Raw genomic sequence first — 27,405 nt, forward strand, 5'->3', positions numbered from 1 at the left:
CGCCTGCACTGTCCGCTCGTCCTTGGTCTCCAGGAAACCGAGTTGCGCCCAACTGACCGTATTGCTTTCACCCACTATATCTCGCAGTGGTCTGACCTCACCCCTGTGGACGGTATTCCAGCTCATGGTGGGGTCATGTTGCTCGTTTGGGACGATGTCTATCACCATCCCATCCCATTGACCACCCCACTCCAAGCAATAGCTGTCCGTATTACACTTTCTGCCTTTACTTTTTCTGTTTGTACCGTCTACACTCCATCGTCATTCGCAGTTAGTCGGGCTGACCTGATGCACCTGATTGTTCAGCTTCCTCCGCCGTTTTTATTGTTTGGCGACTTCAATGCCCATCATCCCCTTTGGGGCTCTCCTGCATCCTGTCAGAGAGGCTCCCTCTTGGCGGATGTCTTCAACCATCTCAATCTTGTCTTCCTCAATACTGGCGCCCCGACTTTCCTCTCAGACTCTACTCATACCTACTCCCACTTGGACCCCTCGATCTGTTCTACCACTCTTGCCCATCGGTTCGAGTGGTATGTCCTTTCTGACACCTATTCGAGCGACCACTTCCCCTGTGTCGTTCGTCTCCTGCACCACACCCCATCCCCATGCCCTTCGAGCTGGAACATACCGAAAGCTGACTGGGGACTTTACTCCTCCCTGGCGACCTTTCCGGTCCACGATTTTCTCAGTTGTGACAGTCAGGTCGAATACCTCACGGCTGTTATCATCAATGCTGCCGAACGTTCCATTCCTCGTACTACCTCTTCTTCACGTCGCGTTTCCGTCCCCTGGTGGAATGAGGCTTGTAGAGACGCTATCCGTGCTCGACTACGTGCTTTACGCACCATTCGCCGCCATCCTACGTTGGCGAATTGTATTGGATACAAACAACTCCGCAGATTCATCAAAGACAGCAAAAAAGCTTGTTGGGCCTCTTTCACCAGCTCCTTTAACAGTTTTACTCCCTCTTCTGTCGTCTGGGGTGGCCTGCGCTGGCTGTCGGGCATTAAGGCCCACTCCTTGGTACCTGGCCTGACTTCCGGTAATGAGATCCTTATTGATCCTGTGGATGTCTCCAACGCCTTCGGCCGCTTTTTCGCGGAGGTTTCAAGCTCCGCCCATTACCACCCTGCCTTCCTTCCCAGAAAAGAGGCAGAAGAGGCTCGGCGACCTTCCTTCCACTCGCTGAATCTGGAAAATTATAATGCCCCCTTTACTATGCGGGAACTCGAACGTGCACTTGCACTGTCCCGGTCCTCTGCTCCGGGGCCAGATGCCATTCAAGTTCAGATGCTGGCACACCTTTCTCCGGCAGGCAAAAGCTTCCTTCTTCGTACCTACAATCGCGTCTGGACCAAAGGTCAAGTCCCCATGCGTTGGCGTGACGCTGTCGTTGTTCCTATACCCAAACCCGGGAAGGATAGACACCTTCCTTCTAGTTACCGCCCAATTTCTCTTACAAGCTGTGTCTGTAAGGTGATGGAGCGCATGGTTAACGCTCGGTTAGTTTGGATTCTTGAATCTCGACGGCTACTTACCAATGTTCAATGCGGCTTTCGTCGCCGCCGCTCCGCTGTTGACCACATTGTGACCTTGTCGACATTCATCATGAACAACTTTTTGCGAAAGCGCCAAACGGTAGCCGTGTTCTTCGATTTGGAGAAGGCTTATGATACCTGTTGGCGAGGGGGTATTTTCCGCACTATGCACAGGTGGGGTCTACGCGGTCGCCTGCCCCTTTTTATTGATTCCTTTTTAACGGATCGAAAGTTTAGGGTACGTGTGGGTTCCGTATTGTCCGACGTCTTCCTCCAGGAGAACGGAGTGCCTCAGGGCTCCGTCTTGACCGTAGCCCTTTTTGCCATAGTGATCAATCCAATTATGGATTGCATTCCACCTAATGTCTCAGGCTCTCTTTTTGTCGATGACTTCGCGATGTACTGCAGTGCCCAGAGAACATGCCTCCTGGAGCGCTGCCTTCAGCGTTGTCTAGACAGCCTATACTCATGGAGTGTGGCAAATGGCTTCCGTTTCTCTGAAGAGAAGACGGTTTGCATCAACTTTTGGCGATATAAAGCGTTCCTTCCGCCATCCTTACATCTCGGTCCCGTTGTTCTCCCGTTCGTGGAAACAACTAAGTTTCTAGGGCTCACGCTGGACAGGAAACTTTGTTGGTCTCCGCACGTCTCTTATTTGGCTGCCCGTTGTACACGTTCCCTTAATGTCCACAGAGTTCTTAGTGGTTCATCTTGGGGAGCGGATCACACTGTCCTGCTTCGCTTGTATCGGTCCATAGTCCGCTCGAGGCTGGATTATGGGAGCCTCGTCTACTCGTCTGCTCGGCCATCCCTCTTACGCCGTCTCAACTCCATCCACCATTGGGGGTTACGTCTTGCGACTGGAGCATTCTACACTAGTCCCGTCGAGAGTCTTTGTGCTGAAGCTGCCGAATTACCATTGACCTACCGGCGCGACGTACTGCTTTGTCGGTATGCCTGCCGGCTGTTGTCAATGCCTGACCACTCCTCTTATCAGTCCTTCTTCGCCGATTCTCTCGACCGTCAGTATGGGTTGTATGTGTCTGCCCTGCTGCCCCCTGGAGTCCGCTTTCATCGCCTGCTTCGGCAATTGGATTTTGCCCTCCCTACCACCTTCAGAGAGGGTGAGAGCCCGACACCACCTTGGCTCCAGCCTCCGGTTCATATTTATCTCGACCTTAGCTCGCTCCCGAAGGAGGGTACTCCGGCTGCAGTGTATTGCTCACGGTTTGTCGAACTTCGTGCGCGACTTGCCAGTCACACCTTTATTTACACTGATAGCTCCAAAACTGACGATGGTGTCGGCTGTGCCTTTGTCGTCGGGGCCGTCACTTTTAAATACCGGCTCCTCGACCAGTGTTCCAGCTTTACGATCGAGCTTTTTGCTCTCTATCAGGCCGTTCAGTATGCCCGCCGCCACCGCCATTCATCGTATGTACTCTGCTCTGATTCACTCAGTGCTCTTCAGAGCCTTGGAGCTCCATATGCGGTCCATCCCTTGGTGCAACGGATCCAGCAGTCCCTCCATTCTTTTGCTGAGGATGGCTCTCCTGTCAGCTTTCTGTGGGTTCCCGGCCATGTAGGAGTGCCTGGGAATGAGGCTGCTGATGCTGCAGCCAAGGCTGCCGTCCTCCTGCCTCGGCCAGCCTCCCATTGTGTCCCGTCATCGGAAATTAGTGGGGTTGTTTGTAAGAGGCTTGTGTCGTTGTGGTGGGATACTTGGTGATCACTTCAAGGAAACAAGCTCCGGGCAGTAAAACCGTTCCCAACTGCTTGGACAACCTCCTCCCGACCATCTCGGCGAGAAGAGGTCCTTCTGACCAGGTTGCGGATTGGGCATTGCCGGTTTAGCCACCGCTACCTGCTCTCCGGTGACCCAGCCCCGCAGTGCCCTTGACAGTGCGCCATGTTTTATTGTCGTGTCCCCGTTTTAGTCAATCTCGTGTTGTCCTGTCTCTGCCATCTACTTTACAGGATATTTTAGCTGATGACGCTCGAGCAGCTGCTCGTGTTCTTCGTTTTATTAATTTGACTGGCTTGTCCAAAGACATCTAACTCTTTCACTTCTTTTATCTGCATCTTTGTAAGAACTTTCTGGTGCCCCCCCCCCCCCCCCCCTTGAGTTTTACTAGATTCTATGTGCTCTAACAATTGTGACTGGGCGCTAATGACCTCACTAGTTGAGCGCCCTTAAACCCCAAACAAAAAAAAAACAAAAAAAAATTCGAGGCAGATAGATCCAAGCAAGGGTATAACTCATCAGCAGGACGACGGCGTGGCTTCTGTTTTGGTAGTCCACACCTCAACGCTGTTACATGGAGTATGGCTGCGGCCGCGCAATATTTTAGGTGTAATATTCTCTGACGACCGACTTGGTTGCTGGTGGAAAGATCACTGTTATGAAAGCAAGCACCCAGGAAGAGGCATCCCGCCCACAGCAAACAAATCCCAACACGTCGGTGGAAATTCGTGAACGCTTCTGCAGATGAGCGCCAGGAACAACCCTCATCTCTCGCTTACTAATCAGGATCAGGCTCAGGCTCCTCCAACCGTCCTGCTTCCAAAACTAGTGCTTATGCGTGGACGAACCCATGTTCAGCAAGACGGCACTCCCAGCTGGAGTGAAGCCATGTAATTACAATTACGATGTCTAAACAACAATACCCACGACAACCTGACCATTTATGCCATGACTGAGACACAACTCGGCATGAACGAAACCGGTCGTAAGACAATAAATGTGTAATGATACAGCTGGGCCGGCCGGAGTGGCCGAGCGGTTCTAGGCCCTACAGTCTGGAACCGCGCACCGCTACGGTCGCGGGTTCGAATCCTGCCTCGGGCATGGATGTGTGCGATGTCCTTAGGTTTGTTAGGTTTAAGTAGTTCTAAGTTCTAGGGGACTGATGACCTCAGAAGTTACGTCCCATAGTGCTCAGAGCCATTTGAACCATTTAGAAACAGCGTAAAGAATACGGAACGTAAACAACTGCAACATGTGTAATGGTAGACAAAAACGTTCTTCGTTTTTTTTCCAGCTTAACGGATTTGCACACACATTCCGACAAGTGGTTAATGAGCTCAGTATGGGGTGTGATCACCTCTGGCAGCAATACAGGCCTGACAACGACGAGGCGTGCTGTGAATTATGTCATCACTCTCATGTTGAGGCAATAACGCTCATTCTTCCTGCAGAGCTGCTCGCACTCTTGGAGAGTGGTTGGTGGATGCTGACGTGTTGCAACCCGTCTACATCCCAGACATGCTCCATGGACTGAAATTGGTAGAGCGAGCAAGCCATACCAGGCGTGCACGATCTTCCGTTTCCAAGAAAACATCAGCCACCCGTACTCTATGAGGTCGACCATTATCGTTCATAAGTACGAAGTCTGGGCCCACAGCACCTTGCAACAACCGCAGATGGGGACCAAGGATCTCGTCACGATGCCTGACAGCAGTTAAACCGTGCCGAATCACCGGTATAATTTCATGAAGAGGGGTGCGAGTGGTCAACATAATCCCTGCCCACACTATTAGGGATACTCCTGAATATCGGTCACTTTGCATAATGTTTAGGTCCCGAAATCGTGTTCCACGTTCCCCCCAGATGCGAATCCATTGAGAATCACTCTCCAGACTAAGTCGAGTCTCATCTGTAAGAACAATATTGGCCCACTGTTCCACTGCCCAGGTGGCATGTCGATGACTCCACTCTATACGTTCCTTCTGTGAAGACAACTCAAAGGTAGACATACAACGACAATAAAGGCCACTCTGCTGAATCCTTCTGCACACTGTTTGCCTCAATACCACACGTCCAGTGGATACTGCGACTTCACATGCCAATTGCCGTGCAGTACTAAGGCGGTACTGTCGTGCTCTTACAACCAAATAATTGTCCTCTTCTGAAGTCACAAGTGGTCAGCTGTGCCCTGATCTTCAGGATACAGTTTCGGTTTGTATACACTGTCGCCACATCTGAGAAACAACAGAACGATTCACATTAAGCCATCGGGTTACATCAGTTTGTGACTGTCGTGCTTCCTTTCTTTCTCTGGCCCTCCATTGCAGAAAGTCTGGTAGACATCTTCTCTGTGCCATACTGCACCGTCTGTGACTGTGTACACAGGGATTATGAATGTGGGGTTCCCCGGTAAACAATAGTTCGTTTCATAGGTCTCCTGACGTCATCGTTGGCATGGTTGTCTGTTGACGGGAATGCCATCTTCCGTGCAGAATACAATCGTACGGACATCGGATTGACAGTTGTATGATTGTATCGTGAATTAGACACAGGACAGGGAAGTAGGGTTTGTTGCCTTAATTTTGGACACCAGTGCATTAGTTTCCAAAGTACAGCTGAGGGGGATGTATTTCGCCTTGTGTATCTGCTTCTGCGTAGCGATGGAAATTACAGTTTAATCCTGATCATACAAGAATCCACCGTATTTCTAAGACATAGGAGCATTATAACTTCAACGGCATCTTCTTTTCTATTAGGCCGGCCGTTGTGGCCGAACGGTTCTAGGCGCTTCAGTCTGGAATCGCGCGACCGCTACGGTCGCAGATTCGAATCCTGCCTCGGGCATGGATGTGTGTGGTGTCCTTAGGTTAGTTTGGTTAAGTAGTTCTAAGTTCTAGGGGACTGATGACCCCAGATGTTAAGTCCCATAGTGCTCAGAGCCATTTGAACCATTTCCTATTAAACTCGAAGACCTAAAATTTGAGAGGTAGAATCCGAGCCCACACATTTGACACGTATAGATATGTGGCTGATAATCCTTATGACATAATACATCAAAACAAGATTATCGGCCCGATGAAAGACGAGGTGAGTGGGCCGCAGATTTTGCAGTTTTTTGAGGCTCAGATCGAAAATTTACAGATACAGGTGGCACTCAAAGACGGTGTAAGGATGTGCATCGTGTGGCCCCAGTTGGTATCACAATGGAAGATTATAAGGAGTGTCTACTCAGTGGAGTTGGGGGTGCTACGTCTTGACTTCGCATGTGGTATGCCAAGCAGTGTTTTCAATCACGAGACCATATGGTTCATACTGTATCGCAACTGAAAGTCAGTCAGTCAGTCAGTCAGTCAGTCAGTCAGTCAGTCGTGCCATGATGGCAGACAGTTCATATGTGAGGACAGGCTCGGCACCTGATTTAATTCGACTACGTTCCTTTATCCTTGTAATGCTTTTGTTGATGTTTATCTTTCAAGACACTATCCATTTCGTCCAAATGCTCCTCCAAGTCTTTTGCTGTCTCTGGCAGAATTACACTGATCGGCCAAAGTTTTTATTCCTTCTCCTTGAATTTAAATCCTTTCTCGAAAGTCGTCTCTTGTATCCTTTACTGCTTGCTCAATTTACAGATTGAATAACATCGGGGATGTGCTAAACTCTTTCACACTCCACTCCCAACCACTGCTTGCCTCACAAGTCCTTCGTGTCTTATAAATGCTCTCTGTTTTCTGTACAAGTTGTTACTACCCTTTGCACTCTGTATTTTTCGCCTGCTACCTTCAGAATTTCAAAGAGTGTTTTGCGGTCAACATCGTCAAAAGCGTTTTCTAAGTCTAAAAATGCTATAAACGTAAGTTTGCCTTCCCTTAACCTATCTTATAAGAGAAGTCATAGGTTTGGTATTGCCTCGTGACTTGTTAAACTGATAGTTTGGTAATATTCACACCTGTCAGCACCTGCTTTTCTTGGAATTGGAATTATTACATTCTTCGTGAAAGTCTGGGGTTATTTTACCTGTCTCAAACATCTTGCACACCAGATAGAAGAATTATGTCACGGATGGCTTTCCCGACGATGTCCTTAGTTCTGACAGAATATCTTTGAAGTATTCCTCACTTCCTTCATGGATGAATTACATTACCTTAAGATTCTTCCTATGCATCTCAGACTGGCATCTGTCCTAGATACTTTACGGTATGCACTGTTTCTAGCAATTTGTCATAAGTCGTGTAGTTGTACAGTAGTGGATTTCTTTTCCTGTGTATGCGCAAAATGTTACATTTACTTACATTCAGCGTCAACCGTCAGAGTCCGCACCATTCATCAATTCTCTGCAGATCATTTTGCAAATCGATACTGTCTTCTGGCGTTGCTACTTTCTCGTAGATAGCTGTATCATTTGTGAACAGTGTCAGATCATTTATATACGTTGTAAACAGTAACGATCCTTTCACACATCCTTTGGGTAATGCGAAAATTACCTTCACATTTTTTTATATTTTTTAATGGTTCAAATGGCTCTGAGCACTGTGGGTCTTAACATCTGAGGTCATTAGACCCCTAGAACTTAGAACTACTTAAACCTAACTAACCTAAGGACATCACACACATCCATGCCCGAGGCAAGGGTTCCAGACTGAAGCGCCTAGAACCGCTCGGCCACACCGGCCGGCACCTTTACATTTGTCGATTTTGTAGCGTTAAGAGCGTCTGTTCAATTATCTCTTCAAGGAAGTCTGGAATGTAGCCACAAATCTGGTGTAATCCATTTGTCGCATACTGAATACACAAACTATTCGTGTTGTTCTAATAATCTAAGAAGTCTACGTATTGGCGTTTTGTGGGCTTTGAGCTCGATGGATTTGTGCTATGATCACCAGCCTAGTTAATTTCTGCAGTGTTGTTATTGGTTAATACCAGACATTATCCATTTTAGAGCTAACTTTTGTCGTGATTTAACTTTATCCAGTTACTTACTTTTCGTTGGATATCTTTGATAAGTTACGTTCTGTGGTCGCAGTTTCATTTGACATACAATTTTAATGTTCGGGTTTCGTTGTCAAACCAAATTTTAAAATTTGGGCAAAACTTGATGAATTGCTATTTATAATCACGAACGCACATTGTTTATATTTTTTAGTACTTGTTGTGAGGAAGGTCAAGAATTTTTATGAACGCGCAACAATTTCTGTCGCTGTCATTTGGGGACGTTTATTTTTCTGTAAACATATAATAGTCATAAATAACTGAAAGAAAGACGCTTGGTCCTTAAGGAAAGAAGAAGAAGTAGTAGTAGGAGGACGAATGCAAGTGGGCTGACACAGTTGCTTCTGAAACCTATCACAACCAGCTTTGTATTAAAGTTTATCGTCGACACATGTGCAGTTGAATTAGTTTTGTATGGGGCGTACTTATATTGTTTAAACAGATAAGCTCGCCCTAAGGTGTGTATGAATATGTAATTAAGGGTAAAAATTCTTTCAGTGAAGTCTGCGAAGCCCGTTTAGACACCCGTTTACGACATGCTGATAATCTTGAGTGCTAGTTCTGCAGGTTCGCAGAAGAGCTTCTGTAAAGTTTGGAAGGTAGGAGGCGAGGTACTGGCTCAAGTAAAGCAGTGAGTCGTGCTTGGGTAGTTCAGATGGTAGAGCACTTGCCCGCGAAAGGCAGAGGTCCCGAGTTCGAGTCTGGGTCCGACACACAGTTTTAATATGCCAGGAAGTTTCACGAATGAAAGGTGTCTTTGTGCCCGCAAAAGGGAAATGTTTCCGAACTCGCAGCATCCGCAACCTGTTTTATAATTGAAATACATGGTTGTAGTTCCATCGTAAGTTGAATCAACAAGTATCTTTTTTATTTCTTGATGGTGACTAATATCGAGTACATATTATTGCTTGGAATCGTGTCCTTTACGACATTAGATTCTAAATATTCTCTGTGGGTCGACACCAGTGCCGTAGTTGGTGTTCCATGCAATTAAGGCTATAATATTGAGACTGTTGCGGATAGCTCAGTTGTCTGTAGTGGACAAGGGTTGAACGCAGTACAGCTCGGTGGCTCCAACCGAGAGTGTAGCGGGGTCGTTTCGTTTCGGTCGAATGCTGGAGAGGTAAGAACGTCACGGTAGATTTGAGGGGAGTGCGGATGTTTGGAGCTGTCAGCGCGGCTATGTGTGGCCGCGGGCTCTGGAGTGGGAGTGCGTGGGTGTGACGGGCAGCCAGATCCGAGGCCCGCCAGTTGCAAGCTACCCGCCATCATGAAGGGAGGCACCGAGTCCCACGCGCTCGTCGTCAACTACATCATACTTATTGTACTGCTCTTGATTCTGTACTTGCTCTGGTCGTCGCTCTGATATGCCACGTGAGTATATCGTCATTGCCGTGACTGGAAGCGAGTTTCGCAAGTTAAGTATCGTGATAATCAGGCAGATTTGGAGGTTCCATACTCACGTAGTACTGTTTTTGTTAACCTGTTTTCCTCCTCCTGCTCGTAGTCCCTATTGCGCAAATAATTTATTTCTTGGCGTAATGTATGAATTCGTCATGTATTCACTGCTTTTACATTTGAAAATATGGTGTGAACTCACGTTGTCGTACAAGTAATGAGGTACGTAATATGTTATTGGATTTAACTGACGTATGTATGCTAACAGGATATGTCGAATCTCTGTTCAGTTTAAGCACTGTCCTATTCATTGTAGAGGCATTCCACTGTATTATATGCGTCAATTTCTTATAGGTTTTCCATCGGATCCGGAACGGTTTTCCTTTGTGATAAAGAACTGCCAACCATACTACCGCCGTGGTTTAAGCGGTGACATATAATTAAAAACTTTTGTGGACTGGATGGTATCGAATACCTGATGTGCCTTTTTGCCCCTATGCACCATTCTCAAACATTTCTGCCGTATTTATCGCGTAGAATACTGAACCATTTCGTAAGTTTAATATTACCATTGCGAAGATTTATGTAGTGAAATAAATTTTTAGAAGCATTCCGCCTCACAATCAGGTAATTTCACTGCATCGGCGTGACTGGCATGCTTTATACCGGAAAGCTTAATTTCCAGGGGAAGTAAAAACAACGTGAGTTGTGCAGCTAGTTAAAAGAGAATCGCTGGAAACAGATTTTATATCCCGCGTCACTAAATTGTTCCGGAAATAAAATAAAACAATCGACAGTCATTTGTTTTGGTGAGATAACATTTTATTTATGAACGAAAATTTACTATTTGTCGCCATTGCCGCTGTGGTCTCACCGCGGGAGAAAGCTGCATTTAGACTCCGGCGGTAGTAACCAGCTCCATTCCCTTCCTCCAAGTTTTCCTCTGCAGGAAGGCACGTAATTTTCGAATTTTCGAGGTAATCCATCGAACCAGGCATTAAAAATCCAGAAAAAGTCCCTAAAGTAGTATTTCAAAATTTTTACTAGCCGTAAGAAAATTTATTTCAAACTCATGCTTTGAAGTTAAATGTTAACTGACTTATCGCACTCATGGCGAGAGTATCAAATTACTTACTTTAAAAGGAAATGAAGCCTTAAAAATCACGATTGTAGGTTGCTGATGTTTCTTTGGTTAAGCCTGAGACCCTGCGACTAGATACTGTGTGCACTGACTCTGACTGTAATGATGCCTGATTCAAACAGATTCACTCGATTTTCCCCAAAACAATATCTTCTAAATGAATTAAGATAGAAACTTAAGGTGAGTTTTAACGCACACATAGGTAAAAAAAATTATATTCGAAAGAACAACTCGACTTTTCAAGGATATATAGTACATGCATGCATATACATCGTTTGGGTCTTACGTGTAGGATCGAAATTTTCATTTTCCTTCGACAAGTATTCACCGGACACATGACAATTCTCAGACTCGTACCATACTTTCACTGCTGTAGCCATGAGGTATCGCAGTTCCGCTGTAGATGTTGCAAGGGGAGGAGAGTCTGTCGCAAACGCGAGACACGAACGCCGCTGACAGCCCATCAGTCGTCGAGGCAGTTCACTCTAAGAACTGCTCTCACATGCAGATGCCAGCGCGGTGGCATCCAGGTCTGCTCAAAAATACTATTTTCGGTATCTTCCCGCAATTGTGGAAAACGCCGTACTGAAAGAGCTGTACTAGAGAGATCGCTACCGACAAACATGTGAACCAACTTACGAATGGCATCAGACTATACTTGAAGTGTCGATGCGTAACTTACAGTTCTCCCCAAAGTTCTGTCTACATTCATATAGAAGATATATTCTTCTGAAATCGGCTGATTCTTTTTGAAATATCCTGTATGACATCCTATTTCATATCACAGTCTTGTCCAAAAAGAGGCTGTCTCTCGGGTAAGGGAGATTAGTCATGCGTTCGAATGGCGAAGAACTCACTAGAGATGGAGCTCAAGCTGGATTTGTACAAAGATAATGGAGGAAACGGGCTGTGTCAATTTCAAAGGAACTTTTTCGGGATTCGTTTTAAGTAATTTACGGAAACAATGGAAAACAATTGTCCGTCTCTTTATTGGGTGCCTAGTACCTTACTAAGCACTAGCGCTGCCTGACAACGTAGTTAGGATTGCCCAGTGAGCTCGTGGAGCACCGTTTAGTGTGACCTCTTCACATATCCGAGTTGTCGCAGATCCAGGAAAACTGTAATAATCTATATCCTGCACTAGTCTGACAATGATCAGCGATAAATGCAGGCACTTCATCACTTGAGGACGGCTGAAAATGTTTTTGCGCACGCAGTTCACTTGAAAGGGCCATGTCGAGCGATTGCTGTTGCCATGTTATCATTTACGACAACCTTACATCGGATAAATGTTTTCCATGAGTCGTGATGCTGGTATAAAAGTTGTAGTATTCCGTTACGGAAAATATATGTTCTTTTATAACATTATTTTTTTTATTATAGAGTTATGCCGACGAGCGTTTACGGGGAAGAGCGTCGCGAATGGTATCAGCTATGTTTCACAAGGGACAGCCTTTAACAGAAATGTTGAAATATCTCAACAAACGGACATTCAGAGAAAGGCAACTAACATATCGCGAAAACGTACTTGGAAAATTTCTATATTCGGGATTCTACAATAAAAATTGGTTATTCTTAACACACTATGTTTCGCTTCCGTAGAGATGAAGAAGATAAAAATTAACAAGTAAAAGCTATCACCGAGACAATCAATCAATCGTATGCATCGTGTTCCAACCACGGGAACGGGAAATCTTACCTAAGCAGCTGGTGTTGCGTATCAGTCTAATCAGTTGCAGTAGATGAAGGCCTTTAGGTGTTGAGAAGATCAAGGTTAAAATCCCTGTCCGTCCCTCCACATTTAGCTTTTCTGTGGTTTCCGTAAATCACTTCAGATGAGAGCGGTTCTAGGCGCTACAGTCTGGAGCCGCGCGACCGCTACGGTCGCAAGTTCGAATCCTGCCTCGGGCATGGATGTGTGTGATGTCCTTAGGTTAGTTAGGTTTAAGTAGTTCTAAGTTCTAGGGGACTGATGACCTCACAAGGGAACCTCCCCATCGCACCCACCTCAGATTTAGTTATAAGTTGGTGCAGTGGATAGTCCTTGAAAAACTGAACACAGATCAATCGAGAAAACAGGAAGAAGTTGTGTGGAACTATGAAAAAATTAGCAAAATATACAAACTGAGTAGTCCATGCGCAAGATATGCAGCATCAAGGATAGTGTGAGCTCAGGAGCGCCGTGGTCCTGTGGTTACCGTGAGCAGCTGCGGAACGAGAGGTTCTTCCCTCGAGTGAAAAGTTTTCTTTCTTTATTTTCGCAAAGTTATGATCTTTCCGTTCGTTCATTGGCGTCTCTGTTCACTGTAATAAGTTTAGTGTCTGTGTTTTGCGACCGCACCGCAAAACCGTGCGATTAGTAGACGAAAGGACGTGCCTCTCCAATAGGAACCGAAAACATTTGATCGCAAGGTCATAGGTCAACCGATTCCTTCACAGGAAAACACGTCTGATATTTTCTATACGACACTGGTGACGGCATGTGCGTCACATGACAGGAATATGCTGTCGACCCACCTAACTTGTACACTTGGCGACTGGGTAAAAAGATTCTTCTACCTTGCCCGATTTAGGTTTTCTTGTGGATGTGATAATCACTCCCAAAAAAGTGATGAGAACATAAGAGTTTGTCACATAAACTGCAACAAATGAATGCAACAGTTTCACAGTCGCACAGTTTCCCTGTGCTCTGTCAAAACATATGTTTTTAACGTTTTCTTTTTTTTCCGTTTAGGTGTAGCGTCCCCATACTACGGCGCAGTTACCTCGCATCGGACGGACGGACGGACGGACGGACGGACGGACAGATAATAATTGTCTGAAAATAAAAAATTAAACTTTTCACTCGAGGGAAGACTTGAACCAATGACCTCTCGTTCCGCAGCTGCTCACGCTAACCACGGGACCACGGCGCTCCTGAGCTCATATTATCCTTGATGTTGCTTATCTTGCGCATGGACTACTCAGTTTATATATTTTATTTTTTCATAGTTCCACACAACTTCTTCCTGTTTTCTCTATTGGTCTGTGTTCAGTTTTTCAAGGCCTATCCACTGTGCCAACTTATAACTAAATCTGAGGGGGGTTCGATGGGGAGGTTCCCTCGTCAGAAGTTAAGTCGCATACTGCTCAGAGTCATTTGAACTTCAGATGAATGCGTCCAAGTTTTTTTACAAAAAAGGTTACAGTACACTGTGTACTTGTTCTCCATTTCCAGTGGCGTAGTTGTTGGCGAGAAGTTAATTCAGTTCGTGTTTAGAATCAATATTCTTTATTCTATTGTGGACACACACACATGTTCTGATTCGTGTTATGATTTATGAAGAGTGTTTTGGAGCGATTAGCGATTACATCAGTACGTTAATTCTGTGTACAGTGTCCTCTTTAGAATTATCAGATTGCACGCACAAGTAATTTGACAGTAGTTGAGTATATCATATGGCTGTTATGAAATGATGATGGACGGAGCATGGCCGGCCGTAGTGGCCGAGCGGTTCTAGGTGCTACAGTCTGGAACCGCGCGACCGCTACGGTCGCAGGTTCGAATCCTGCCTCGGGCATGGATGTGTGTGATGTCCTTAGGTTAGTTAGGTTTAAGTAGTTCTAAGTTCTAGGGGACTGATGACCACAGATGTTAAGTCCCATAGTGCTCATAGCCATTTGAACCATTTTTTTTGACGGAGCATGTAGTGACACTGATTGACGGACACAGATTCATTGTGATAAAGAACCTACACGAGGACACAATGAAGACGTGAAGAGACAGCTGGACAACATGGCTGCATTACTTGTTAGTTTCATGTGCTAAATAATAAGTACGTAGTTGCGTGACGGAGGTGTGGGCAGACTGCCTGAGCCACAGATAGCAGATTCCGAATTCCCATGTTGGCGTCAGAAGCGTAGCACGCCAGCAGCTTGCAGTAATTCAAGTTTTGTTTCCCTCCTCCTCTTCATGTGCCGCCTCGTCTATACCAGTACAGTAATATAACTAACTCACGCTAGGAATAGTTACCCTACACATTCAAAAAGTTACAGGGGAGGCCAAATCAAAACTACCGATGACAGGGAAATGTTCAAGGCGACGGATGTCAAAGAGATATTTAACTCTGCTGTAATTTTTATGCGGTTCTCATTTTCGATAGTATCTCTCGTGTAGCTGCAGGAGTAGATTATAAATACGCCGAACGTATAATTATATATTAAGGAAGAACGGAAAATTTGGGCTTAACGTCTCGTCGATGACGAGGTCCTTAAAAACTGAGCACAAACTCTAATTGGCGAAGGTTGGGATGAAATTCGGGCATGCCCCTTCAGGAGAACTATCCCGGGAGTCTTCTCAACTGGTTTAAGGAAATCCTTGATCTGAATGAACGGTCGTGGATTTCAACCGTCGTGTTCCCGCATACCAAAGCGCCACATCGTTCGGTTGGTTATGAAGTGTTTCAAAAGACGTCCTAATTTTAAAATGAATTACCATGAAAACAAATATCGACAGAAGAATGCAGCAAACGGTATGTTTATTGTCAAAGCTATAAGAATTTTATATAAAATTTTCGAAACAGTAGTTACAGAAGCTGCTAGCAAATAGCTCTGTACGCTGTAAAATTCATGTCAGCGTGCATATATTAAAAATTTTCCTACGCAGGCGGACTTTGCAATAACAACACAGCATTTTCAAAATGTCTACCGCTGATATAGAGTGTTAGCGCAAACTAACAACGAAATTTGCCATAACATCTTGTAGTGTCTCAATCAAAATGGATTCAGTTGTCACTAAGATCGACGATTCAAGCTCGTCCATCGTGGTCAGTACCGGTAAACAGTGTCCCATAAAGTAGTCATAAGGAGTCTTATCGGATGTATATGAAGACCAGTCCATGTCTGCACCAGTAAATTTGGGATAATTCAACGCCATGACTCCCTTCCTAACGTAGTCATTTAGAAAGTGAAACATCTGTTAGGTGGATGTGGTCGGACCGAAGCTTTCGTGAACAGCTCGAGTTGTGGGCCAGTGTGTGTTTTGGCTAAGGTAAACATCAGGCGACGGATGTTGGACGCTGGAATCTGTTTGATATCCATATATGAGTACAATTGTTTCTTAGTGATCATTTCGTTAACACTCGTTTATTTAAACTTTAGCCATTTCCACAGACCTGATTTTTTTGTAGCAACCTACTGTTCGGTGTATGGCTGTGCCAACTGTACCGCACTACAGGCAGTTCAGATGACCTGTCAGTTACATTTTGTGGCGAGGCGATGCTGTCGGGATTAACCCAATTGTAAACTTTTAAGTTGCCGAGTGTGTCTGGGAGCTGATAGATTCACGCATACCGTTGCCCACTTCAAGTCCTTATGTTTAATCTGGCATGGAGTTTTCGTCACGTTGGTAGTTGGGAAGGCGAATGCTCGATTTCGTTTTATTGGGAGAACTTTGCTCAATCACAAAGAAAATGGTTTATAGAATGCTAGATGACCAATACTCTAGTACTGTTCGAGTGTTTGTGATCCCCACCAAGTCGGATTAAAGGAAGACATCGAAGCAATGCAGAGGCGGACTGCTAGATTTGTTACCGGTAAGTTCGATGAGCACGTAAGTATTACTGAGATGCTTCGTGAACTGAAATGGGAATTCCTAGAGAGGAGACGGTTCTCTTTCCGCAAGGCACTATTGCGCAAATTTAGAGAACCAGAATTTGAGGCCAACTGCAGAACGATTCTACTGCCGCCAACGCACATTTCGCTTAAGGACCATGAAGATACGATGCGAAAAATTAGGATTAGTATGGAGCCTTTTAGACAGTCGTATTTACCTCGCTGTGTTTGCGAGTGGAATTGGAGACTTACCCTCAGCCCTGCACCGTGCTGTGGTTTGTGGAGTACATATGTAGATGTAGATTTTGGCTCGTAGTCTGTTAAACGTAAGTTGCCTTTTGTAGATGATTTTATCAGCTGGTCCCTTGCAACACGAAACACGACACCTTTCCAAATGAACAAACCTATGTATTTTTTTAGTTGTACTATGTATGTTTTCTGTCAATGGGTATGACTTGTGCAACGTAATTTGGTGGTGGTAGTGGTGGTGGTCAGTTCCTATGGGACCAAATTGCTGAGGTCATCGGTCCCTAGGCTTACACAGTTCTTAATCTAACTTACGCTGAAGACAACACACACACACACACACACACACCCACACACACACATATATATATATATATATATATATATATATATATATATATATATATAAATAAGGGAGGACTCGAACCTCCGACGGTGGGAGCCGCGCGAACCGTAGCAAGGCGCCTTAGACTGCGCGGCTACACCGCATTTTGGACGGGACCAATGTGTTGATGTTTTCAGTCTTGTGAATGATATTAAATTTTCTTACACTATTAGCTATCAGAGCACGTCTTACTTTTTCCACCATGTCTTTGGAAATGACAGCAGTTAGGTCATGTATGTTATTTTTCCTCGTTTCACATCCACCACTTCCATTTCAACTCATTCGCCAAAGATATGTGGCGTGCGATGTGTATTTTCAGTGAACAGTAAGAGCTATGTTTTATAATTGCTCATAGCTGCCCCCTTTGCTCCTTATAATCGTCCATTACGTCCTAGATTTTCATGATGTCTTGGGTTTTCGTAATTATTATGGAAAAAAAATCATCAGCATAGGCGCTGGACTGAACCATCATCCCCTAACACGTAGGCTTGGTATGCCGGTGCTAACCATAAAAAATAATGGTTCTAAAGAGATGAGGAACAGTATCACCAGTAAAGGACACCCTGTGTGACACAATGTTGGGTTGGGAATACTTCCGTAAGATGTCTGTTCATTTGCACTTCGAAAGCTATTTAGAAAGCTTTCTCTAAATCGGTATTCTGTATCCCTCATGTTTGTGTCCGATGCTGCCATGAGAAGTCGGCCGTGTCTCTTAAGGAACAAATTCCATTTATGATGCCACATGTCTCTCAAGCCTGAGGATTTCTGGAGGGGCTTGTTTTAATTGTCTCTGTGACACGATCTCTGATTTTTGACTCTACACATAACAACGCTATCAGCCTGGAATATGTTATTCTTTGTGTGTGTGTGTGTGTGTGTGTGTGTGTGTGTGTGTGTGTGTGTGTGTGTGTTTGTGTTTTAATTATTATTCCAGGTTCTTTTTCAGAGTATAAGTGTTTCTCCCTCGCTACATCCATGATCTCTTTCCTGATGATCAATCAGCAAATTTTATAAAACTCGTAGGGAATAGTGTACTCTGGGATTCCTGTTTTGACATGATTTTTATCATGTCTTCTTCTTTCTTCTTCAGCTATTGGTTCTGAGAAAGTAGTAATGCTTTCGTGTGATGGATATCCGCGCAATCGTGTAATATCTATACTGTTTTGTGTCATCAGATGGTTTTGCCCCATACGGTCTTTGCGAACTATCTTTTATCCCCTCCTGGCTAACATATTCATTCCCCTTTGCAGAGAGGAGATTACCTTTATTTCCCTGTAAAAATGTGCTCAAGTTACAGCTCAGATGGTAATGTGCTAGATCATAATGCAAAAAAATACGTTATCTCTGTTACAATACTGCAACTGATGGTAATAGATTCAAATTAATTCATACAAACAATTGGTAACGAACCCCCCCAACCAGCTGGGTTGTAATGACTGCACACATTTTGACATCATTCATCTACAAGATTTGGATTATCAACTAATACTACTGTTCGGCATTTGCCTAATTTTAAGCCAATTATCAAGATTTTTGTTTCCAGTTTTGCTATTTGCAGATTAATTTTCGAGGATAGGAAAGTTACATATTTTTCACCTATTACTGTCCTTCAAAGTAGTCACCGGCGTCGTGTAGAGCCCGTTGCCAGCGATGTGGAAGGCGTAGTATACCGTTAGCAGAGTCTGTTCTGTTGATGGTGCGAATGGAGCGGTCTACTACCTGTCGAATCTCTGGAACAGTTCTGAAGCGAATGCCACGAAGTGGTTCCTTCATCTTCGGAGTCAAATCAAAGTAGCAAGGACTTAAGTCCAGGGAGTATGGTGGATGGTACAGTACGTCAGTCCCATCGACCGAACAGAGCAGCCACAGCTTGCACTGTATGCGCCCGCGCGTTGTCGTGCAAAATGATGGGTGAGTTGCGCAGAAAGTGTCGCCGCTTCTTTCGCAAAGCTGGTTGCAGGTGATACTCCAAAAACGAACAATAATACTGTGCATTGACGGTCTGCCGTGGAGGAACGTAATGCGTTAGGATAGCACCATCACAGTCGTACACGAGAATCACCATAACTTTCACCATACTGGGGCTCTGACGCACTTTCGACTTTCGTGGCGACCCTTAATGACGCCAGTCTTTATATTAGCGTTTCAGTTTTGGCTTATACGATGTGGCCCATGTCTCATCCAGTGTTACGATCGGCGTAAGAAAGCCTCTCCTTCGCGCTCATAGCGCTCTAAGTGCGTCTGAGCAGCGTCGTAACGCACACATTTTTCGTTTTCCGTCAAGTCATGCGGAACCCATCGTGATGGAATTTTTCGCATGCCCAGGCGTTCTTTCAGGATGAGAAACACAGTCGTATGCGCTAGTCCGGTTTCGTGGGCGACCTCACGAATTGTATGGCGTCGATCACTGTCCACTAACGCGGCAGCAGCATGCACTACTTCTTCAGAGACGCTAGGACGACCTGCCCGATGCACGCCTGCCACAGTTTGCCGACCTTCGTTGAAGACTTTTACCCAACGTGCTACTGTTCTGTACGGTAATGCCGATTCCCCGCACGCCTCTTGAAGACCTTGATGAGACTGTCGTGCTGTACGACCCGTGGCACATTCAATCTTGATCCACTCCGTTGTTCTTGTTTCGAAAACATAGTGACACAGTTACGTTAGACCTGTCGCTCACAAGTGACTGTTTCCCTCGATTGTGCGCACGCCAGTGACGTGGGATGGGCGAGCCAATTTGCTCGGAGGTAAGGTAGGTATGTCAACAACGTGTACTATCAGCGACAATAGTAGATTTCATTGCATAGTGTCTCCACCACAGCAGTGTTGCCACTATTTAATTTCCAACCTACGTATTATTTGATGTACATGAAACACATTGGCAGTTACGAAAGTGCCGGACCGGGACTCAAATCCAGATTTCTCGCTCATCACAAGAATTCGCCTTACGATTAGGCTATCGAGCAAGACTCACGACCAGACCCAAACTTCGAATGCCATCAATCGTGTCGCCGCAATGCCTGGTCCTTCGGCCATGCTTGCATGTCCATGCATGTCCGGAGGAACATTGCATCGTATTTCTCATCAATACGGGCTAGCTAGTATCGTAAATATTGTTTGTTCCCCTCTTGAAAGTCCCTCTTAAATCCAAAGGACGGAGTACGCAGTTCTCAAATGGTGCAGCAGTAAGTACGCCGGATCCATTTCTTATAATCATGACTTTGTGGCGCATATTCAGTTGGCTTTTTGTTGGCGTATACGTCTCCTATAGGCTGTCGTCGAAGAGATAAGTTTGAGCGAGTCGTGTAGTAAGAACACGGATTAACACCGATTATAGCTGACATGCTTTCTTTTTATAGACATTTTTGCCACCATTTGTGATAGTGTATCTTTATAGAGGTATACGGCGTAAGTTATATCTTTAACTTAGACCTGTGCTCACTGACGAAAGATACGTACAAAACAGATAATGAAGTTTGAGCTAATAATTACAAACTGCTATTAACACCAGTCTCACACTTCCTCGTGAATAAAATTTCTAACCGTTTAACCCAGGGTGTCCCAACTTCAACTTAGACTACGCCAATGAAATTTACTTCATGTTTCCTTAGATCCTATGCAACTTCTTTATTAATGTCTTATCTTATGACTGCTACTGCCAAGTACGATTTACAGAGGTAAGGAGGTTAAGATGTTTTCGTCATTGATATCTGACACTGTTGGACAATGACATGAAAGGAAACTGGCTGTCTCGTACTCATGACAAGTATAATAAAACCAGGAGCGTATACGGACATCTCTCCTCCTGTATACGAGTCCAGTGCCATAACCACTGTGCCATGCCACGTGGTTGCTTTTTGAAAACACGTTAAAATCCAAATATAAGAACCTGTTAAAACATTACGTATTTATATACAGGGTGTTACAAAAAGGTACGGCCAAACTTTCAGGAAACACTCCTCACACACAAAGAAAGAAAATATGTTATGTGGACCTACGTCCGGAAACGCTTACTTTCCATGTTAGAGCTCATTTTATTACTTCTCTTCAGATCACATTAATCATGGAATGGAAAAACACAGCAACAGAACGTACCAGCGTGACTTCAAACACTTTGTTACAGGAAATGTTCAAAATGTCCTCCGTAAGCGAGGATACATGCATCCAACCTCCGTCGCATGGAATCCCTGATGCACTGATGCAGCCCTGGAGAATGGCGTATTGTATCACAGCCGTCCACAATACGAGCACGAAGAGTCTCTACATTTGGTACCGGGGTTGCGTAGACAAGAGCTTTCAAATGCCCCCATAAATGAAAATCAAGAAGGTTGAGGTCAGGAGAGCGTGGAGGCCATGGAATTGGTCCGCCTCTACCAATCCATCGGTCACCGAATCTGTTGTTGAGAAGCGTATGAACACTTCGACTGAAATGTGCAGGAGCTCGATCGTGCATGAACCACATGTTGTGTCGTACTTGTAAAGGCACATGTTCAACATTACCTTCCTTCAATTGGGCCAACTGGCGGTGAATCGAGGAAGTACAGTACATACTGAGGAAACTAAAATGAGCTCTAACATGGAAATTAAGCTTTTCCGGACACATGTCCACAGAACATCTTTTCTTTATTTGTGTGTGAGGAATGTTTCCTGAAAGTTTGGCCGTACCTTTTTGTAACACCCTGTATACAGAGGACAGAGCGTAGTATCATCAGACTACTTTTCCCTAAATTAATCGATCCACCACTTTTTCCCGTGTTGAAACAACATGAAATAAGGTACACATAAGAAGGCTGAGATCGCTTTTTATACTTCGATGTTGCTGGAACCTTAAGCTCGGACGAAGAAAGAAATCTAATCCTGCAGTAGAACAGGACCACGTTGTTACTTTAAATTAGGACAATGGCGGCAAAGTCGTAGGTCCAGCCACCCCACAATCTCTCATTCGAACCAGTGACTTCGCTCTGTCACGCCTACGTGGCACGAACACACAAATAGCATTCACATTAAATTCCAAACTGCGGCTTGGAAACAGAAGCAAGGCGCTCAACATATAGAGAAACATCAACCGAATTGCATTGGTTTACTGACACGAATCCGACTGAGTTGTTCAGCAGCTGAACAACAACCATTTTATTAGCATCTTTTATCCATAAACGCGTCTAATGTGTTTTAAGCCTAAAATAATACAGTACACCCCATTTAGAAAATGTAAAATTGAAATTGTCCAAGCCGTTTTTGTAACTCACGAAAATTTCTAATAACTACCAATCTGTTTATCGACGACGGGCACTGCAGCTTAATTTGTCGATAACTGACTGCTAGGTCCTCTTCCTCCCCTTTCTCTTTAAATCCGTCCTCTCACGGGACGTGAAAACGCTTGTGGACGAGGAGTTGGTCGCTGCAGTCATGGACTGTGCGGCTGGTCCCGACGGAGGTTTGAGTCCTCCCTCGGGCATGGGCGTGTATGTGTGTCCTTGGGATAATTTAGGTTAAGTAGTGTGTAAGCTTAGGGACTGATGACCTCAGCAGTTAAGTTCCATAAGATTTCACACACATTTGAACCTTTTTTTTTTTTTTTTTTTTTTTTTTTTTTTTTTTTTTTTTTTTACGTTCCACCACACTGCGGATCGGGAAACGAAGAACCTGGCGTGTCATATTTTTGCCTCGTGTAGAGGAACATTGCCAATGAGACGCGACACCGTTTTTACCTCACAACCAGTACTACGTGTTTTGTTATCATAAAGTACGTTGTATGAATATAAGCTGTTTCAGAGCATTAGCAAATTGAGGACCTGTCAAAAACGCGGCGTGTTAGTTATGATTTGTTATAATAAAGTGACATATCACTGAGTATCGGTGGATAAAGACTTCCATTATTTCATGTTTTGAATGTTATAATTGTGTGCTATGACAGTATACCGTTTCGTTGCTACGCCACAATGATGATCTGTCAAAAGCACGTCGTTGTGATACAATTTGTCATAGTTAAATATCAAATAATGACAGTTCTTTATACAGTGTAAAGTATATACGGAGGGCAGGCTGCTATGTTGAAGCCGTAGTGCTGTTGATAGGATGTGAGCTGTGAAGTGAAAGGTAGCAAGTTCACGTCCACACACTTCCAAAAAAATTTTTGCCCCTTCTGTTTTCCAAGAGATTCTGGGTCCTTATTAATTTAATAGAAGTATCACCTACTGTAGTCGATGTCATTTATTGTAAATAACCTATTCCCTGCAATTCTTGTTGGAACGTCCATCGGCTGGAATGTTTCCAGAGTGGCCAGAAAACGTAACTGCCAGTCTTTTTCAGAAAGTAAACACAAGTTACACGCTGGAGGGTTTTGGTATTATGAAGCTATGTGTTGTGTATATATTGAAATGGAACTTAAATATAACCATTTATGTTTTACGTACGCACTATTTTACGTCTTGTCTTCCTCAATATATGATATTCAGGCAACAGCCGTAGTACTTAGTTACGACGATTTATCGGCCTCTTGCCTGTATTCAACTTTTGATCGTACGAATAATATACAATTTGTGATATAAAGTGGAAACAACACAAACGTGGGTTGGTCGGCTTTGCTGTTAGGCACTTATTTACAAACAGATAGTTACCTCCTTAGCGATATACCCTGTGTAGTGGCACCCGTTCGTGCCTCCAAGCGTTCTAGCGACGCGACATTGTAGTTGCAGTGGCATTATAGTCAACGATGGTTGCCCCTGTTAACGGAGTCTAAAAGTGAGCGCGCCAGCTATACAGACCATTAAGACAAGTATGTTGTGATCTGTGGACACAGGGGACCCCAGATGCCCTCGCCAGGTCACCCGTCTCATCTGCCGCCGAGCTCAAGTGGAGTCAATTACTTCGTTATCAACCATGGCATGCCCCGGTATTTACTCGAATTATCGGCAGGCGCTTCTTGCCCCGACTTAAACTGGAACGAACACAGAGAAAATTTTGTGGAGAAGGCAGAACACTTAGAAAACGAAACAGATCTACTAAAGAGATTGCCTACACTACGCTTGTCCGTCGTCTTTTGGAATACTGCTGCGCGGTATGGGATCCTTAAGAGATCGGATTAACGGAGTACATCGAGAAAGTTCAAAGAAAAGCAGCACGTTTTGTATTATCACGAAATAGGGGAAAGTGTGTCACTGACATAATACAGGATTTGGGGCGGACATCATTAAAAGAAAGGCGATTTTCGTTCTGGCTGATGTTCTCACGAAATTTCAATCACCAGCTTTCTCCTCCAAGTGCGAAAATATTTTGTCGACGCCGACCTACACAGGGAGAAACGTTCATTATCATAAAATAAGGGAAATAAGAGCTCGGGCGGAAAGATACAGGTGTTTTTTTTTGCGTGCGCTGTTCGAGGTTGGAATAATAGAGAATTATTGTGAAGGTGGTTCGATGAACCCTCTGCCTGACATTTAAATATGATTTACAAAGTATCAATGTAGATGTAGATATTGCCTATTGTTGACACTTTCCCAATCCAACAATCGTCTGACTTTGTCGCGTAATTGCAAACTGGATTATGATGGACTGAAAGAAGCTTGGCACACTTATATGGTTTGCAAAAACGGACGACCTGATGCCAGCAGAAAAGAAATGGAATCGAGGACGCAGTGCGCAGAATCTAGAGATCTGTCCAAATCGCGTCCTACAGATAACGTAAATGTGAACATCCTGGCTACTGTGTGGACACTTCAAACAATAATTTTGTTACCTGATCCTATGGCAGTTATTACGTAATTGCGAATGGGGCTATACAGTGATGATGCATAGCAATATAATTGTTGAATTATTGGTTTTATTGATTTTTATTAATCGATCCACCATAACTGATTACTTGTCACGTGGGGTGTAGGGCATGTCGGCACGTCAAGGATGTAGTAAGCGTTTGTCAATCATCTTGATGTCACACGTGTTTCTCTCGTAGAGTTTTTTTACAGTCTCATCTGACGTACGAAACTGTTTTATAGTTGCAGATTGCTTGCACTATTAGTTCAGTTTGCGCTTATGCTTGGTATTAGGAAGTTTGATGAGGACTGTGCATGCCGGCCAGAGTGGCCAAGCGGTTCTAGGCGCTGCAGTCTGGAACCGAGCGACCGCTACGGTCACAGGTTCGAATCCTGCCTCGGGCATGGATGTGCGTGATGTCCTTAGGTTAGTTAGGTTTAAGTAGTTGTAAGTTCTAGGGGACTGATGACCTCAGATGTTAAGTCCCATAGTGCTCAGAGCCATGTGAACCAAGGACTGTGCATCGATTCGAGTTTATGGTATGTTTGAACTGTGAATAATATTATGGTTTACGTGCATAATTGTTTTTGTGACATTTTGTTCCTGTTGCACAGTCATTTGAAGATGGTCAGTGAAATGTGTAAGGAGTAATGATTCAATTAAAAAATATTTGTTGTCAAGACAGGACAACTGTGTTATATAAATGTCGATTGAGTCAGAAAACATATAGTTTGATTTTGAAACTTTCCTTGCGTGATTAATGAAATATTAATTTCTATGTTTGAAGCGCATGTAGTACATTTTTTTTCGTGAAAAAATGGAACCAGTATGTCGGATAGACAGCCGAGATATTTTCTTTTAAACTCGCAGTACTTGGGACGACTTGTACACATCACAGAAATAACCAGTAACATTGCTTGCGCTAAATTTTTTTTTCATGGAAAACAAGTTCTGTTGTAAAGTAGGACAATTTGTGGGTAGAATTCCCTGTGGCAATCTTCTCTTCTTCACTCCAATAATTTTAAAGATAAAATGTCCGGAGTCTTAAACACAAGGACCTGGCCTATTAAGTTTTAACGGGTTGTACTCGTAGAAATTTTAGGACACTGATTAAGCATAAAAGAATATAAGATTGGACACAGAGCTTGCCTTGAGGTATCTACGCTCAAATGGCGATTCCGCAAGCAATTGCCCACGTGGAGGTATAAATATTAGTCGCTCTTTTCGTTTCCATATTGAGCTTGCTAAAACCGATTGTATTGCAACAGAACAGTCATGGTACAGTTGGTTGAAGTATCGTGAATCTATACACGAACATCCCAGTTGATGAGACCCTTTTGCTCAAAGGATAATATTGTCTGACTGAGTTTCTGGATCTCCCCCAGCTTATTCATCCTATAACCATTTTAGTTTCGACATAAAAGTTTACCAGTAGCCAGACGGACTTGCAATGGGTAATTTTCGCTCAGGCTTGCTAGCTAACATTTTTATCACCAGTTTGCATGTTAACACTTTCGGTAGATGTAAGGAGCGCTTGGGATGACGTTGTGTTTTATAGAAGATATGTTGATGACGTTTTTATGATTGTAAAGGGGCGTATGATAAGATTTTTAATCTATTTAGTGAGCAACATCCGAAGAGCAGATATACACTGGAAGTTGAAGCAGATAGGAAATAAAGTCTTTTAGACTTGCTTATCACAAGAAAAGATGAAGGTTTCGGCTTTTCGATTACCCAAAAGCCGATACAGTCTGATGCCATCATATATAGTGACTCGGATCGTCCTTTCAGATATAAGATTATTACTTTCGGGCTGTGGTTTCACGTATATTAAGATTATCCGTAGATGAGGATGGCGTTAAGAGAGAGTTACATATTTTAAAAGTTACCGATAGGTAACGGCTGTATAGCATCAGTGGCGTCCAGTGTGTACAGGGAAAAGATGGGCAAAAAACCACCGCGGGTGGATTATGTTAAGAAATTTCTGATGTTGCAAAATAAGGGGCCTGTTTCAGGTAAGTTGGCCTGTGCGTTCTCAAAGAGATTCGTGGTGGATTTTCCATCGAGTGGGCAGTTGGCATATAAACTTAGAAATAGGCTGGGACAGCGGGATGGGGCTACAAGTTAAAAAAGCGGTTCGTGCGAGTCTTTTTACATTTAATGGACAGGCCGAAGTTTTTATAAACTCTTCAGAGAGCATGAAGGTCCCGGTAATAGAACCGAGTTCGGGCAGCATTTAATGGATGGGGTCACCGAGTCGGTAATATAGATAAATGTATGAAGATTTTGCATCGTGCGCCGTAGAGTATGCTGGATACGGTCATGAATGAACAGATGTATTTCCATTACAGTCAGTTTTTGGACCCTGTTCCAGAACAGCTTCTAATGCTACTCTAAATGATTGTTCCTGATTCGCCTTTTCCTTCCATTCTCACTCCTGTCTCTCCCCCCCACCCCCACCCCCCACCCCTCCTCCGTCTACCCCGGGCAGGAGCCACAGCACAATTCCTTCAAACCCTCCATTCATTGCCTGTTCCTTCCCACATCCTTCCGTTATCTGACGATTGGTAGATGTAACCTCTCTTACGTCTTGTGTCCCTTAACTCCTCGCCTCCTCTCCCCCGCA

The 27,405-nt window shown here is 44.2% G+C and overlaps 1 protein-coding gene across 1 annotated transcript in view; it reads left to right on the top strand.

Annotated features, from left to right (window-relative positions):
- The first annotated feature begins 9,533 nt into the window (after window positions 1-9,533).
- The window catches only part of LOC126470904 (ligand of Numb protein X 2-like), a 492,663-nt gene continuing 474,791 nt past the window's right edge, over window positions 9,534-27,405 (top strand). The window contains exon 1 of the mRNA XM_050098936.1: window positions 9,534-9,642. The gene's annotated coding sequence lies outside the window, so the exon portion shown is untranslated. The remainder of the gene's footprint in view (window positions 9,643-27,405) is intronic.

This window comes from Schistocerca serialis, chromosome 3 (assembly GCF_023864345.2).
Source record: "Schistocerca serialis cubense isolate TAMUIC-IGC-003099 chromosome 3, iqSchSeri2.2, whole genome shotgun sequence".
Classification (NCBI taxonomy): Eukaryota; Metazoa; Arthropoda; class Insecta; order Orthoptera; family Acrididae; genus Schistocerca; species Schistocerca serialis.